Below are 17619 nucleotides of genomic sequence, written 5' to 3'. Positions count from 1 at the left end.
AACGCTATCGTTCTACCAATCTATCACAAACCTATCCCTTTCTACCCATAACCTAACCGTATTCTTTCATCAATCTCTCCTATCCATAGCACTCTGGTATGTAACCTAACTCTAACGTTTCATGAACGTATCTTACTCCTATCATTACATTTCGGTTTGTGCATTCTTCTCGTACCCTATCTCAAACATATCTTTGAGCACATCGTACCATAATTATTATCATACAAACCACATATTATAACATAACATAACATATAGAAAGCATATCGATCCACAGACAATTCACACATATCAATATATATGACACGTGCAGAACCACAGGGCACGTGTCAACATCAAATATAACCATGCCGATAGTAAGGTCACTTACATGGTTAGCTTAAGTCGTTGTCACGAATATATCCTTAATGAAAGTTCGATTCCGTCGTTATCCTTAATGAAAGTCCATTGAACTCCAAGTCAACAGAGAAATCTCAAATCTCTCTCCCATGTAAATCTTGATCATCTCTGCAAATCCATCTCCTATAAATTTGACGCATGTATTTCTGTTTTCTCAAATCTGACATTTTTCATTTCTCTTTCATTTTTGAAAGAACTATAAGGTGGGTTGAGGAGAGATTGTTGGGGAAGTGACTAGGAGAGATGAGGGAATAATTATTTTTATTTACTTATTTATTAATTTATTATTATTATTATTATTATTTTAAATAATAATAATTTTTTGTTCTTTATAATAATTTATTTATTTATTTATTTATTTATTTTTGGCTGTTACACATGACCCAGGCGAGCATGACATAAATCATATGAATCACGTCAAGATTTGTTTCTAAGAATTGAAATAAAAGCAGAGTTGCCACGCTCTAGCACATATAGCCCCCCATCTCTTTTACCGATTGCCACCACCATTCATGTTTGACGATTCTGGATAGTAATAAGATTATTAGTAAATGTATCGGAGAGAGGAAAATCAGACGTTAATTTACTGAGGGAAAGAAGATTTTTAGTGAGATGAGGGACAACCAAGACATCTAACAAGTGAATAGTTGGAAGAGGAGAAAGAGTACCAGTGTGGGTAATGGGTAGGGATGCACCGCTTCCTACGATCACATAGTCGTTACCCATGTAATTTTTAAACTGATCTAAAATAGATGGGTCGGCAGTCATATGGGCCAATCTCCAAAGGTCCATATGACTGCCGACCTTAATAAAAAGTTCTCCACACAAATAGTCAACCTATAGAGTAAGAAGCATATTTACAGACACCCTTCACACACAAAAACACAAACATACTCATTTACATCAAATATACACTTCTCTAAACACCAACTGAAACATTAATCACACCTCCATAATACACCACATGTACACACTTACACAAACTCCATAAATACACTCCAACAACAAAGACCACTACAACACCACTCAATGAACGTATATCGCATTTCAGCCTCTTACTGCCAAAACACATACAAACCATAACTCAATGACCGTATAAACACGCACACTCAAAAATACATCACCATTCTCAAATCCAAATAAATCCTAAATCCAAACTAAAGTATCCCTCACTCCTTAACCTTCCGGTTGCGTAGTTTACTATTGCATCGTTGACCGGACCCTCCTTTACGGTTAGGCACCCTCCACTGTGCGCACAAGCCGAAGGCGTAGTGGCATTTCCTTCGGTTACTGCATTTATAACTATCCTCATGCAGCGCGGCGTAGAGATACTGAGGTTTGAGGTTTAGACATATAATAAGCTACTACCTGACTCCTTACTAAGGTTGTGAATTTGTGAACTCTGATGTGATGGTTTTCGTTGTTGTTAACATATATCATCCGAGACACAATCTTTCATGTAAGGCACCATCCACTGTGTACCAATACCGAAGGCGTAGTGGCATTTCCTTCGGTTACTACTTTTTAGCAGGGTGAGTGAGGAAAAAACTTATTAAGTCTCGCTTTCTCGTGTTTTTAGACCATATAATAAAACTCAAATAAAGCCATATACTCCTTATGTCTGACACTGCCAGTAAGATCCCACCGTGATATTAAGGTTTTCGGCAATTTTTCTTTAATATCATTGGGCTCTCTGTTAAGGTTTTTGCTTACTTACTTTACAGAGATACGAACAGTTTAGTAAGGCACCATCCACTGTGCGCCAATACCGAAGGCGTAGTGGCATTTCCTTCGGTAACAGCATCGTAGGACTATCCTACGGCTGGGTGAGAGGTCTAATACCTTATTAAGTCTCGCCTTTTGTGTTTTTTGACCTTTTGACATATAATACAACACCAATGAAGCGGTGCATCTGTGGTAAACTGAAGAAACTGGAGATAATAAGCTATAATTCCCCACTCACCTAGCCGTATCACCCAGTAATTAATTGGGTGGACATACATCCGCTAGCATAACCACGAACTCGGCGGAAAGGGCACACAGTGGATTGTGGCTTACTTGCTGTGATCCATTGTATTCTCGGATGAGATGGACCACAGTCTCAGAGGTAAGGAGTTGGATAAGGGTGAAGACTTATTATCCTTTCTGGTTATTGAGAATAGTGTGGTATCTTTGATTGTGGTTGTGTATACCGTGATTTTGAGTGTGTTTTTATGTGTTTTGGCTCAAATGTCGTAACTGCGTATATGGGTAAGGTGAGTGTGTTTTGTATGTGTGTTGTAGTTTGTATTGTGTGTATGTAGTTTGTGTAAGTGTGTACATAGTGTGTTTGTGAGTGATGTGATTGTTTGTGTGAGTGGTTGTTTGAGGCAGTGTATTGATGGAGAAGAGTGTGCGAGAGTGTTTTTGTGTCTAATAGGGGTTGTGTGAAAGGTTTCTTTCCCTATAGGGTATCATTTTGCTTTTTTTGCCCTGAAAGACAATTACACACAAAACATCTTACCCGGAATCGGAGAAAGAGGCATTCCTTTTATGCCCGGAATCGGAGAAAGAGGCTTTCCTTTGATGCCCGGAATCGGAGAAAGAGGCATTCCTTTTATGCCCGGAATCTAAGAAAGAAAGAAAGAAAGAGGCTTTCCTTTTATGAACCCATATAATTGATACTAAAATATTGGGAAAGCCTCTTTCTTTCTTTCTTTCTCAGATTCCGGGCATAAAAGGAATGCCTCTTTCTCCGATTCCGGGTAAGATGTTTTGTGTGTAATTGTCTTTCAGGGCAAAAACTTGATAGAGCAAAGGAGGATGTTTTCTGGGTAATATGCAATGTAGATAACACAGCTATTGGCATAATTCCCCTAGGCAAAAATACCTTAAAGCAAAACAGGATCTTTTTTAAACCAGGATGTTTATATCCAGATTGTACGAGGATCCATCTGCTTTATATGGTGTGTTTGAGTTTCTCGATAAGGTGGGGTACAATTGTGTGTTTTTATTCAGATAATAGTGTTCTATAAGGTGTGTTAGAATAGTGTTTTTGTTATTCCCGATAATGATTTTCGATAAGGTGGGGTAGAATGTTGTGTTTTTATTCCCCTAATATGTTGTTTTGTCGATAAGGTGGGGTACAATTGTGTGTTTGATTTTCCATAAGGTGGGGTAGAATAGTGTGTTTGATTTTCGATAAGGTGGGGTAGAAATGTTAGTTTGATTTTCGATAAGGTGGGGTAGAAATGTGTGTTTGATTTATCGATAAGGTGGGGTAGAAATGTGTGTTTTTATTCATCGATTATAGTAGTCTGTTTGATATCGAGTGTTTTGATTTTCGATAAGGTGAGGTAGAATTGTGTGTTTGATTTGTAGATAAGGTGGGGTAGAATGTTGTGTTTTTATTCCCGAGACTAGGTCCTTCTGAAGCCTTACTCGCCGTGCAATAATGCATTGACCGAAGGAAATGCCACTAAGCCTTCTGCCTTGGCGCACAGTGGATGGTGCCCTACTAAACTGATCGTATCTCTGTAAGTAAGCAAAAACCTATTACAGAGTGGGCAATAAACGAGCAGTGTCATGCGTAAGGAGTAATGTCTTCTTTGTCTGATATGGTAGTAGGTGTGTCTACATCTTCCCCCACTCCCCACCATCGAATTTAAGGAGGGTGGTGACACAGCCAGTCTGATCCTTTCTGTCTGCGATGATACCATAAGTCACCGTAGTAGAGTAGGCAATCTGGGAGGTAGTTAAGGAGTAAGGGAATCTGTGGTAAACTGAAGAAACTGGAGATAATAAGCTATAATTCCCCACTCACCTAGCCGTATCACCCAGTAATTAATTGGGTGGGCATACATCCGCTAGCATAACCACGAACTCGGCGGAAAGGGCACATAGTGGATTGTGGCTTACTTGCTGTGATCCATTGTATACTCGGATGAGATGGACCACAGTCTCAGAGGTAAGGAGTTGGATAAGGGTGAAGACTTATTATCCTTTCTGGTTATTGAGAATAGTGTGGTATCTTTGATTGTGGTTGTGTACCGTGATTTTGAGTGTGTTTTTATGTGTTTTGGCTCAAATGTCGTAACTGCGTATATGGGTAAGGTGAGTGTGTTTTGTATGTGTGTTGTAGTTTGTATTGTGTGTATGTAGTTTGTGTAAGTGTGTACATAGTGTGTTTGTGAGTGATGTGATTGTCTGTGTGAGTGGTTGTTTGAGGCAGTGTATTGATGGAGAAGAGTGTGCGAGAGTGTTTTTGTGTCTAATAGGGGTTGTGTGAAAGGTTTCTTTCCCTATAGGGTATCATTTTGCTTGGAGTACTTTTTTGAAACCAATCAGCAGTATCAGGTCCAGCAATAGAACATGACGTGTTAAAGGCTTCAGCAAGGTGAGCATGAGAAGAATCAGGTTGAACATACTGTTGGTTGCAGCGGTAGCATAATGGCCCTCTTTGCGGAATATTTGGCAGTGAGGTGATCGACGACCCTGACCTGAGTGGGTTCGTCCTCGATTGGAAGAGTTGTTTTTGTGGGAATAAGAATGACCTCGCTGGTTGTTAGAGGAAACAGGGTGGCTTCCATAGGTGCGACCACGATTAGTGGCTGTGAATGTTGTAGGAGTGGAGTCAGAGGACTCAAGGGAGTGCTGAAACAACTCAAAACTTTCAGCTTTAGAGACTAAATCTGCAAAACAGGGGATAGGGGTGAGAGCAATCTAAGCAGTAGAAAAAGCTGAAAATTCAGTGTCGAGTCCACGAAGGAACCAGTTCATTTTATCAATGTCCTCGACGGGTCTGCCAATGGCATGAAGTTGGTCACAAATTGTTTTGAAGGCACGAGCATACTCAGCAACAAGTTTGGTGCCACGTTTCATCAGCTGCAAGTCATCCTTGAGTCTCAGTTCACAAGCTTTCGAATGATGGCTGAACGTAGTTTCCAACGCAATCCAAACATCACGTGCAGTAGAGAGACCAACGACAGCAGTCATGGCTTCCTCGGTGAGAGAGGAGAGCAGGAGACAGAGAATTCGTTGATCGGCTACTCTCCACGCCAAATATTTGGGGTTGAGTGTTGAGGAGGTTTCTGGTTCAAAGCATGGTGTGTAGAAAATAAATTTGCTCTAATACCAATTTGTTGAAATTAAAAGCCACTCCGATAACAACTTGTAGAAAATAGACGCTCGCTCTAAAACTAACTCGTTTAGATAACTCTCATGAAACTGTAAAGTGGGTGTCGAGAGGGGAGAGACAAGGAGACAGAATTCTGAAAAGCCTTTTTCTATTACACACTCTACTTCAACTTAAACAAGTTTGTTGTTTTTCTTCTTTTGCTCTCTCTCTCTCTTGTTCTCTATTTGTTCTCTGTTATTACATTGAGAAGTAAAGGTCTATTATATGTTTTACTGACACTAAAAATGGAACTAACCCACGTTTTCTCACTCATAAACTATTCCTTTCCAAAAATTACATATGATATTTTTTTATTCAGTTTAAATACCAAAGAATAATAATATCTTTTTCCCTCTCTCATTTAAGTTTACTCCTCTTTCTTTCTTTTTTTTTCTCTCATTCAAGTTTATTTCCAACAAAAACCCCCCATAAACTTAAATGTTCTATTCAATGATTCCACCTGCGCCATTTTTGTTTTCTCGATCTGAGTCGTGGTTTCTTCAATTTTCTCTTCTTTTCCTCGAACGGCAAAATAGAGTTGTCCTTCTCTGACAAGACTTCATTTGGATCTTCTCAAGAACAGCCCATCTGAGACTCCAATTCTTCATTTCTCCAGTTCTCAGCCACGCTTGACTCAGACATCATGGCTTCGTTCAGTTTACTCAATTCCCTTCGTAAGTCCATAGCGACCTTTACAGCTAGCATTCTTGTTTCCTCTAGTTTGGTTTTATCACGAGTGAATGTCTCAATCGTGTGTCGTAAGTTCACTGTCTTCCGTTGGACTTGATTCAGGTGCACGTCGAGTGAGTTTCTCTGTTGAGTCAATATCTCTATATCTTTCTTCTCCCTCACTAGCTCATCCACTAGACCCTCAATCTCCATTAACAGGTCATTCTCTTTCTTCACACCTTCTTCAACTTTCTTCGCAAGTTCAGAGATTACCTGTCCATTCTCTTCCTTCTCCTGTTTGAGATAGGTGGAACTCTCATTCAGCTCAGCAATTTCCTTCTCTAACCTTTTAACTTTTGTTTCCAACTCTTTCTTTTCTTCTTCAATTTTCATCCTCTTTCTTTTTTCTTCCTCGAATTTCCTTTCCGACCATTGGAGCTCTCTCTCTCTTCGAGCTCAAGCTCTCTGTTATCCGGTTGTTTATCCTTCTTCAATTTTCTCGTCTCTGATGCCGCGATTTCGCCAAATCTGCTGCGTATCATCTCATTTCACACAACTTCCACTACCTCACGACTATCGCCATCGTCTTTTGCACCGCCGTCTCTTTTTGTGTTCGGCTCTTTGTTTTGAGCCATCAAGAGGATGCCTCCACTTGTTGCGTCGTCTAAGGCCAGGTTGATGGTTTCTTCCATCTTTTCTTCGGCTCGACAATCTCTCGCATAGTGACCCATTCTGCCACAATTATAACATCTGTCGGAGTTACAATTATTTGCATAGTGGCCATAATTTTGACATTTAAAGCTTTGGATGTTGAAATTGTATCCTTGACTGCGTCCTTGATTGCGTCCTCTTCCACGCCAATTTGCTTGGCTCGACAGTCTCTTCTACTAATAGTTTTCTTCGTAACTGTTGCCTTGACCACCTTGACCATTCCCGCGGCTTCACGATCTCTACCTCGAAAATTTTGTGAATGGAGTACTTTCCATCCTTTATTGATGCCTTCGTCTGAAGCACTTGATCGAGTGGCTCCTCCTTCTTTTTCTTGCGTTGCTCATGTGCCTCGAGAGAACCGGCAAGCTCATCGACTGTGAACTTCATCAGGTCCTTTGACTCTTCTATGGCACATACGACATTCTCGAAGTTGTCTGTTAACGACCTCAAGATTTTCTCCACAACCCGCGTCTTGGGTAACATTTCTCCGTTTCGATTTAGCTGATTCGCCACGGTCTGTACACGTGTAATGTAGTCAGATACATTTTCTGACTCCTTCATCTTCATGCTCTCCAACTCGCCACGCAGAATCTGGAGACGCACCTGCTTGACTTAGTTGGTTCCTTTGAACACCTTTTCTAGAATGTCTCACGCTTCTTTTGAAGTAGTTGCCCTTGCAATCTTCTCAAAGCCCGACTCGTCAACAGCCTGTTACAGCATGTATAATGCTGCCTTATTCTTTGAACGTGCTTCCTTTAGCGCCTTGTTTTGCGCTGCCGTATAACCCATGGTATCCTTCAGTTCTTCGAAACCTTCTTCGACCACCTCCCATGTGTCTTGCGAACCGAGAAGAGCTTTCATTTGGATGCTCCAATTCTCGTAGTTCGTTTTCGTCAATCGTGGTAGCGGCATTTGTCCCATCATGTTCGTCAGAGCCGCTTCCTTTAGCGCCTTGTTTTGCGCTGCCGTATAACCCGTGGTATCCTTCAGTTCTTCGAAACCTTCTTCGACCACCTCCCATGCGTCTTGCGAACCGAGAAGAGCTTTCATTTGGATGCTCCAATTCTCGTAGTTCGTTTTCATCAATCGTGGTAGCGGCATTTGTCCCATCATGTTCGCCATCGGCTCTGATACCAATTTGTAGAAAATAAATTTACTCTGATACCAATTTGTTGAAATTAAAAGTCATTCTAATACCAACTTGTAGAAAATAGACGCTCGCTCTGAAACTAACTCGTTTAGATAACTCTCATGAAACTGTAAAGGGGGTGTCGAGAAGGGAGAGACAAGGAGACAAAGAATTCTCAAAATCTTTTTTCTATTACACTATACTTCAACTCAAACAAGTGAGCTATTTTTCTTCTTTTTCTGTCTTGTTGCTCTCTCTTGTTCTCTGCTATTACATGAATTAAAGGCCTATTTATAAGTTTTCATAACGCTAAAAATAGCCATAACCAACCCACATTTTCTTACCACGTTTTCTCACTCATAAACTATTCATTTTAAAAAATTACGTATGACTTTTTGGACGGAATTTAAAAACCAAATAATAATAATGCTTTTTCTCTCTCTCTCATTTAAGTTTACCTTTTTTTTTTCTCTCTCATTTATGTTTATTTAAAGGTGGTGGAACCATAGTACCATCAACATAGCCCAGCATGTCTTGACTCTCAAGAAGAGGGAGAAGTTGGTTTTTCCAAAGAAGATAATTGGAGGAAGAAAGTTTGATGGTGATCATATGGATTAGAGTGTTGAAAGGAAGAAAAAGATAAGAGGATTCGGAAGCCATGGAGAAGAAAGGATCATGGTTGTTAAACCGAAACGGCACTGATACCATGTGAATGTTTCCTGAAACCACCACATCTAAATGGTGTTGAGAGTTATCTCATTCATAATTATTTACAAAATAGAGAAATATGGTAAATTACAAATAATATGGAAATAACAACAAAAGGAAGGAGTAATAAATGAATACAATATATTTGTCTTTAATAAAAGGGCAAATATGGCAACGCATGATATAAGGCAAATATTGCCTTATAATGAACTGTCAACTGTCCTTAACAATAAGGAATTCTCAAGTTTGAAAAATTTTACTCATATGTTGGGTTAAAATAAGAAACTTATGCACTTTCGCTTCCAGGCCATTTTGGAGTCAAATTGCGTAGGTGACATTGGAACTTTTTTTCCCTTTGAGACAGGGTCGTTAACTCGATCTGACAAGTTGTTTTCTCCTTTTAGTATCATACCATAGGGACTAAAGATTGTCCTACGATGAAAATATGAAAGAGAAAAAATATTTACTCGTGTCTATAAAACCTCATAACCCCAACCCTGTCGAGAAGACCCTTATAGAGGCACTTAAATCATTATGTGAAAAATCATTGTTTCTTTCGATCTTTTTCAACGAATCTGTAAGTAACGCTCAAGTTTGATGAATTGTACACATATGTTGGGTTAAAATACGAAACTTATGCACTTTCGCTTCCGGGCCATTTTGGAGTCAAATTGCGTAGGTGTTAACATTGGAACTTTTTTCCCCTTTGAGACGGGATCGTTAACTCGATCTGCAAAGTTGTTTTCTCATTTTAGTATCATATCATATCGATTGTCTTAAGCTTAAAATATGGAAGAAAAAAAAATTTACTTGTCTCTATAAGACCTCACAACCTCAACCCTGTCGAGAAGATCCTCATGGAGGCACTTAAATCATTATGTGAAAAACCATTGTTAGTTCGATCTTTTTCAACGAAAATGTAAGGAACGCTCACATTTGATGAATTTCACACATATGTTGGGTTAAAATACGAAACTTGTGCACTTTCGTTTCCGGGCCATTTTGGAGTAAAATTCTATAGGTGTTAACGTTGCAACTTTTTTTCCCTTTGAGACAGGATCGTTAACTCGATTTGAAAAGTTGTTTTCTCCTTTTAGTATCATACCATATCGACTAAAGATTGTCCTAGGCTTAAAATATGAAAAAAAAAATATTTACTCGTGTCTATAAGACCTCACAACCTCAACCCTGCGAGAAGACCCTAATGGAGGCACTTAAATCATTATGTGAAAAACCTTTGTTTCTATTGAACTTTCTCAACGAATCTGTAAGGAACGTTCAAGTTTGATGAATCTTATACATATGTTTGGTTAAGATACGAAACTTATGCACTTTCGCTTACAGGCCATTTTGGAGTCAAATTTCATAGGTGTTAATATTGGAACTTTTCTCCCCTTTGAGACAAGGTCATTAACTCGATCTGTAAAGTTGTTTTCTTGTTTTAGTATCATACCATATCGACTAAAACTTGTCCTAAGCTTAAAATATGGAAAGAAAAAAAACTATTTACTCGTGTCTATAAGACCTCACAACCTCAATCCTGTCGAGAAAACCCCTCATAGAGGCACTTAAATCATTATGTGAATAACCTATGTTTCTTTCGATCTTTTTCAACGAATCTGTAAGGAACGCTCAAGTTTGATGAATCTTATACATATGTTGGGTTAAAATACAAAACTTATGCACTTTCGCTTCCGGGCGATTTTGGAGTCAAATTCCATAAGTGTTAACATTGAAACTTTTTCCCCATTGAGACAGGGTCATTAACTCGATTTGAAAAATTGTTTTCTCCTTTTAGTATCATACCATATCGATTAGATTGTCTTAAGCTTAAAATATGAAGAAAAAAAAATAACATTTACTCGTGTCTATAAGACCTCACAACTTCAACCCATTTGAAAAGACCCTAGTGGAGGCACTTAAATCATTATGTGAAAAACCTTTGTTTCTATCGATCTTTTTCAACGAATGTATGAGGAACACTTAAGTTTTATGAATCTTACAGATATGTTGGGTTAAAATACGAAACTTTTTTTAATTCTATGACGATGTTTTGATAAATCGTTGTAAAGGATTTCCGCACTTGGTAGTCAAGATATGCATGTAGTAGCAACCTTATTTACGTGGGCTGTAACATTATATTAAATGTTTGCTCATGAAATATTATTGGATTTTATTAGAATATTTTACCGCTTTTATTAGAAACTATATTGAAAAATGAAAATTATCTCCTAAAAAGTCTTTAAAACAAATTTCTCACGAGAATCATCACAAAAATAAATGGAACATTTCACGGTGATAGAAATTAAAATAGGCCACGTGTGTGGGAAGACTACCCTAACCCTATCCCGCCCTGTAAACATTTCTAAGTGAGTCCAAAACACGTCTCAATTTAATTTGTTTTTTTTCAAAGAAAATGTGATATTATTTACACTAACTTCTCACTAGAGTTATGTTGATTTTGGACAAGGCATAGAAGGAAACTTCTTGAACTTTTTCTTTAATATTTAATTTTCATTATAATTATGAAACCATGTTTTTATGATTTAAATTTTGTATTGTACATTTTATTTAAGTTATTCTACTCAAGATTTACATTAAAATTATGAAATTAATTTTATTTGTTATGACTTTAATTATTTTAGATTTATTATATGTAGTTCCCTTTTATATGATTTATTTTTTGTTTTATTTATATAAATTTAAGTTGATCGTATAATTCTTTTATTCAAAGACATATCTTATTCAACAAAATTATACTTGTATTAAGTTTTAAACCATACATAAGGTTGATCGAGATTCCAAACATTCATAACATAATATAAAAAAGATAGAAAATTAAAAACACACAGTCTTTGAGAAGAAGCAAGAAGTCTATTTGGGGACCTTATAGAAGTTGATAAGGTTGTTCTTGTTGTTGAGGTCAGTGAACACAAGGGTGCCATAGGTTCCCCTACTAGTCCCCTCAACAGCTGTCAATCGAAGTTTATAGTTGGTCCCGGCCACAATTTGCATTTCTCCACCAATCACTTTTTTGAACTGGATTTGAGTTTTTGCCTGTTTATTGTGTTCATTGACTGCGAACTCACCTAAGCTTTGAATCTTTGGGTCATCTATGTTTTTTATTGGTTTGTAGCTACCAGCCAAATCTAAACGTTGGGTTGCCGCTGCGAGCGACGATAGCGATAGGACATAGAGGAGAAGAGAAGCCACGAGGAAAAGAACCTTAGCCATAGTGATAAAGTTTGAAGATGATGAAGAGTATTTGATGGTTTGTTTAAAGAGAAGGTTGGTGGGTATTTATAGGAATGGATAAATGCATAAATGGGGAGGAGATTACAATTTTTTAAACAAAAGTAGTCAAAGCGTTTTCTTTTAATATGTTTACTACCATATAGAAAATTAAAAATAATTAAAAATAAGAGTCATTTATGGTGGAATAAATCAAATAAGGTAATAGTAGTTACTACCATAAATAAATAAATAATAAATAAAAAGTCAATTATGGTCCTTAAATCTACCAATTAAAGCAAAACAAAATCTTATAATTTTAATTTAGAATATATTAGAAGATTGAAGAGAATTATAACAACGGTAAAAGAAAAAAATAATAATAAATAAATAATAAAAAATAGCAGCCTTATCCCAATTGCTCTCACTAACATCTTATTCCTTTCCCAACTATCTCTCCTCAACCCATTCAGTCACCTAGAATGTATTAGTTAATCAAACAACAGAAAATGCAGATTTATTAGGAGACGATGCACATTTAGTTACAGAGATTTTGCTTTGTTATTATGAAAACTCATATTTGAGATATCTTTTTTCTTGAGTGTTAGAAAATCTCCTTTTCTGGATAATTTATCGAGAGAGATTTTGCTTTGTTATTATGGTGAGTTATATTCAGATCTCCTTTACTTTATACAATCCATTGTGTTACAATAGAATCAAATCTCTTTTTCATTCATTTATCAATAAGATTTTAGTTAGTATTATATTACTTCTAGTAAATGGTAACTAATTAAAAAAAAATCGTGAGATTTAGAAATAAGAATAGATTAACAAGAAGAAAAAAAGAAGTAGAGGAAAAAGAAAAATTTAAATTTAACCGAGGAAACACATAGAATAATAGGGAATTAAAAGATAAAATAGAGGAATTATGGTCAAGAAACCTATCAAATTCTTTCATATAACATAACAATATCTTCCATAAAACAATAATAATAATAGAGAATATGACTTTACTATCGGCATGATTATATTTGATGTTGACACGTGCCCTGTGGTTCTGCACTTGTCATGTATATTGATATGTGTGAATTGTTTATGAATCGATATGATTATGATATGATATGTATATGTTATGATATGTGAATTGTATGATCATACTTATGATACGATGTGTTTAATGATATGTTTGAGATAGGATATGAGAAGGATGCACTAAACGTAATGTAACGATAGGACTACGATATGTTCATAAGACAATACAATAAGGTTATGTATAGAAAAGACTATAGTTGTATTAGGTTGATAAAAAGATACAATAATGTTATGTATAGAAAATGCTATAGTTAAGATATGACTAATTTAATGATATGGTTAAGTTACGTATACGAAACGATATGGTCACGATCGATTGAAAAAATGATACGATTAGGGTATGGATAGAAAATGATAGGATTATTATAGATTGATAGAACGATAAGGTTATGACAGCCACCTAAGGAATATAGACGGTTATGATAGGTCTTATTCATGAAATTGTATGTGTTTGCATATAACCCATTAGTGGGGTCACTTACTAATAATATTTAAAATTAATAGCCCAAAAATAAATAAAGAAATTAACAAATAAAAAATTTATAAAGAAATAGTTAAATAATAATAATAATAATAAATTAATAAATTAATTAAAATTAAAATTAAAAAAAAAAAAAAACATTTCCCCACTTCTCTCCACTAACCTCTCATTCCTTCCCACAATTATCTCTCCTCAACCCATCCTTCCCAAGAAAGTAATAGTTACTCCAAAAAGAAAAAGAGAAACAATAATTGTCAGATTTACTTAGAAAAAAAAAATGAGAATGACGTTTACCCAGTTGAGATTCTCAGGAGATTTGGGCGAAGATAGATGGTATATATTAAATCTTCATTTTCTTTTATCCTATTTTTTTTAGAAATCACAACCAATTATAGTTAATCTTCATTTAATTATTACAATGGTCTAGCTTTGAGTTAGAAACTAAATATCAATCATTTATACAATTCTAGTAAATGAGGTCACATTAGTAATATTAGATTAAATTTTTGTCAGATTAGTAATATTAAATTAAATTTTTATCCGTAGCGAAATGAGTAGATTAAAAATAGAATGGCAAAAAAAAAAACTTCCGAATAGGAAAGGCTGATATTGGAAAAGATTTGAAAACAGAGATCATCAATGGCAGGACAACGATCGTACATCCAATGGCAGGACAACGATCATTATGCTTTGCATAGCGCTGTCGTGACGGTTACTAGTTCTAGCGGGTCCGGCCTAAGGGGCTCCCAAAGTATGCCCACCGGATAAGGAAAGTGGCCCAGCGTTGTGCGAACTAGCTGGTGAGCCCATACTCGCACGTATGGATTGTGTGTAGAGTATATGATACACGTCCAAAATTACCCGTTAGGACAGCACCGTAGAGAAAACGAAATGAAAGATAGGTCCCATCATCTCATTGCATGTGATTGTTGCATTTAACCCTAATAGTGGGGTCACCTACGGAGGATTTCTTTAAATACTCAAGCCATGTGCTACTACATTTTTTAGGTTAAGGCAAGGCATTCCTGTACGGCTGACGACGGCATCGCAACTCGAGACCATGGCACATGCATAGGATAGTGATATTTATTTTCTTAGACTTAGGCTAGAATAGAATGTTTTTAACTTAAACTCTTATTCGTTTTATTTGGTCTTTTGTTGTGTCGTTTTAAAGATGTTTTTGAAACACGTAAGCCCATGGCTGTGTTTTAAGATAAAGGTTATTTTTATGGAATTTAAATGAAGTCTTTCGCATTCAATGTTTATGGTACGTATACAGTAACGACCTTAAATTAAGTAGAAAATTTTGGGTCTTTACAATAATGATATGGTTAAGCTGTGTATACGAAACGACACGGTCACGATTGATTGAAAATATGATACGGTTAGGGTATGGATAGAAAAGGATAGGATTATTATAGATTAATAGAACGATAGGGTTATGCTAGCCACCTAAGGAATATAGACGGTTATGATAGGTCTCATTCATGAAATTGTATGTGTTTGCATATAACCCCATTAGTGGGGTCACTTACTAATAATATTTAAAATACTCAAGATATGTGCTATTTCTATTTCAAGTAAAGGAAAAACATCCTTGTACGACCGACGACGACATTGCAACTCGAGACCATGACACGTGTATAGGGTAGTCGCATACCCTAACTGTATAATAGGATAACTGGAGATCAAATGTAGGCTATAATAAGATAATGTTTTTAATTTAATCGTTTATTTATTTTATTTAGTTATTTGTTGTGTCGCTTTAAAGACGTTTTCAAACACGAAGTCCATAGCTTTGTTTTAAGATAAGATTTATGTTTTACGTGTAGATAGTAACAACCTTAGATTAAGTAGAAATTTTGGATCGTTACAAAGATTATAGTTTAAGGTAGTCTTTTAATTTTAATTTTAAATAGTTTGTAGAATTTCAAAATTATTCCTTAAATGAATTATTATTATTATTATTTTTATAAAAACAAAAATTAATTAAAGTATGTTTATTATCTTCTATTTAATAGTTAATTAAGATTTATTAAATTATATAAAAAAAATTAACTATAAGAAGACTATTTAAAAATGATTTGTCTCAAGAACACATTTATTTAAACACTAACATGGGAGTTGAATAAGTCGGAATTTTAATTTTAAATTTGAAATAAGCATAAAATGTGATTAATTTTTATTTTAAATTTAAAACTTGTAATTCGCATCAAAATCAATCTAACCAATATAATATATAGGGTTATGAACCAGCAACCTCTGAAAAGGAAAACATTGTAGTTTTATTTTTGATTCTTGACCTATCGTAAGACAACACTTATCAGGATAAAATTACGATACCTAATATGATGGTTCATATTTACAAAGAACTCATTAAAGTCGTTAATAATGTCATTAACCAAATTAGTGGTAACTCAATATTATGGAAATAAGAGTTATTCTTGTATATACTGTATTCTAGCATTGTACATATCAGATTGGGTCCATGTAGATAAGCCATAACATGTAATAAAATACTTCGGTTATTTATTAAAAAATATATATATATATTCTACGATCCAAATTGTTCCTATCTTGCGTGTTCGATATTTGGAAGGGAGTTCTTTCGATCCATGTGGCTTTAGTTGTTAATTTAATAAATGTATAATAAATTTGATAATAACACGAAAAATGGTATTTTGAACATAATTTAACAAATAAATTAGACATTGCTCGATAATTATATAATTTTTTTTTTATTTTTTTTAAGTGCTTTTAAAATTATATAATATAGTTTTTGAAAAAAAAAATTAGAACTTGACAAAGAATTATAATATTTTTTTTGAAGGGTTAACGTTGGAAATTTTTTCCCTTTTGAGACAAGGTCGTTAACTCGATCTGAAAATTTGTTTTCTCGTTTTAGTATCATACCATATCCACTAAAAATTGTCCTAAGCTTAAAAAATAGAAGGAAAAAAAAAAACATTTACTCATGTCTATAAGACCTCACAACCTCAACCTGTCGAGAAGACCCTCATGAGGCACTTAAATCATTATGTAAATAACCATTTTTCTTTCGATCTTTTTTAATGAATCTGTAAGTGTGAATGTTCGCTGGAACCACCACACCTAAATGGTGGTGAGAGTTGTCTTATTTATAATCATTTAAGAATAGAGAAATATGGTAAATTACAAATAATAGGGAAATAACAACAAAAGAGAAGAATAATAAATGAATACAATATATTTGCTTTTAGTAAAAGGGCAAAGCTATAATGTAAGGCAAATATGCCTTATAATGAACGGTCAACTATCCTTAACACCCCCTTACAAGCTGAGCGTCGGATTTGAACGAACGTGAAACTTGGATCTGAAAGATTCAAAGAGAGGTCGAGAAATACTTTTTGTGAAGATGTCAACAACTTGGAGATGAGAAGGTACATATCGTGTGCGAAGTTTGACAACGATAACAAGTTCTCGAAGGAAATGATAATCTAGTTCAATATGTTTGACCCGCTTGTGAGAAACAGGATAAGAGTAAGGGCTGCTGTGAAATAGGGACCTTGAGGTCATGCAAAAAATGTGTAACCCAAAGAAGTTCAGCAACAGTTGTGGCACGAGCACGATACTCAGATTTACAGCTGAAGCGTGAGACAGTAGGTTGCTTTTTTACACTGCAAGAAACGAGATTGTTACCAAGATAAATAGAATAGTCGGATGTAGAACGACGAGTATCGGGACAACCAGCCCAGTCAGCTTCCGAATAAGCGACTAGCGTACTAGGAACAGTGGATGGGCGAAAGGTAACACCAAACTGGAGTGTTCCTTTGATGTAGCGAAGAATACGTTTGACAACAAAAAAGTGATCTGCACTAGGGGCATGCAAGAATTGACTGACAGAATTGACAGCATAGGCAATATTTGGACGCGTAATAGTCAAGTACTGAAGGGCGCCAATAAGAGATCTATAGAGAGTAGGATCGGAGAAAGGAGAACCATCAGCAGTTAGGTGTGAAGAAACAACCATGGGAGTGTGGACTGGTTTGCTATCGAGCAACTGAG

At 35.8% G+C, this 17619-nt stretch overlaps 1 pseudogene; it reads right to left on the bottom strand.

Moving 5' to 3' along the window:
* Positions 1-11645: 11645 nt before the first annotated feature.
* On the bottom strand, positions 11646-12005 carry LOC147786398 (cysteine proteinase inhibitor 1 pseudogene; annotated as a pseudogene).
* Positions 12006-17619: the final 5614 nt, after the last annotated feature.

Source organism: Cucurbita pepo, chromosome 20 (assembly GCF_057944985.1).
Source record: "Cucurbita pepo subsp. pepo isolate OVF chromosome 20, ASM5794498v1, whole genome shotgun sequence".
Taxonomy (NCBI): Eukaryota; Viridiplantae; Streptophyta; class Magnoliopsida; order Cucurbitales; family Cucurbitaceae; genus Cucurbita; species Cucurbita pepo.
The sequence above is the reverse complement of the archived record's forward strand: the minus strand, read 5'-3'. Positions and strand labels throughout refer to the sequence as shown.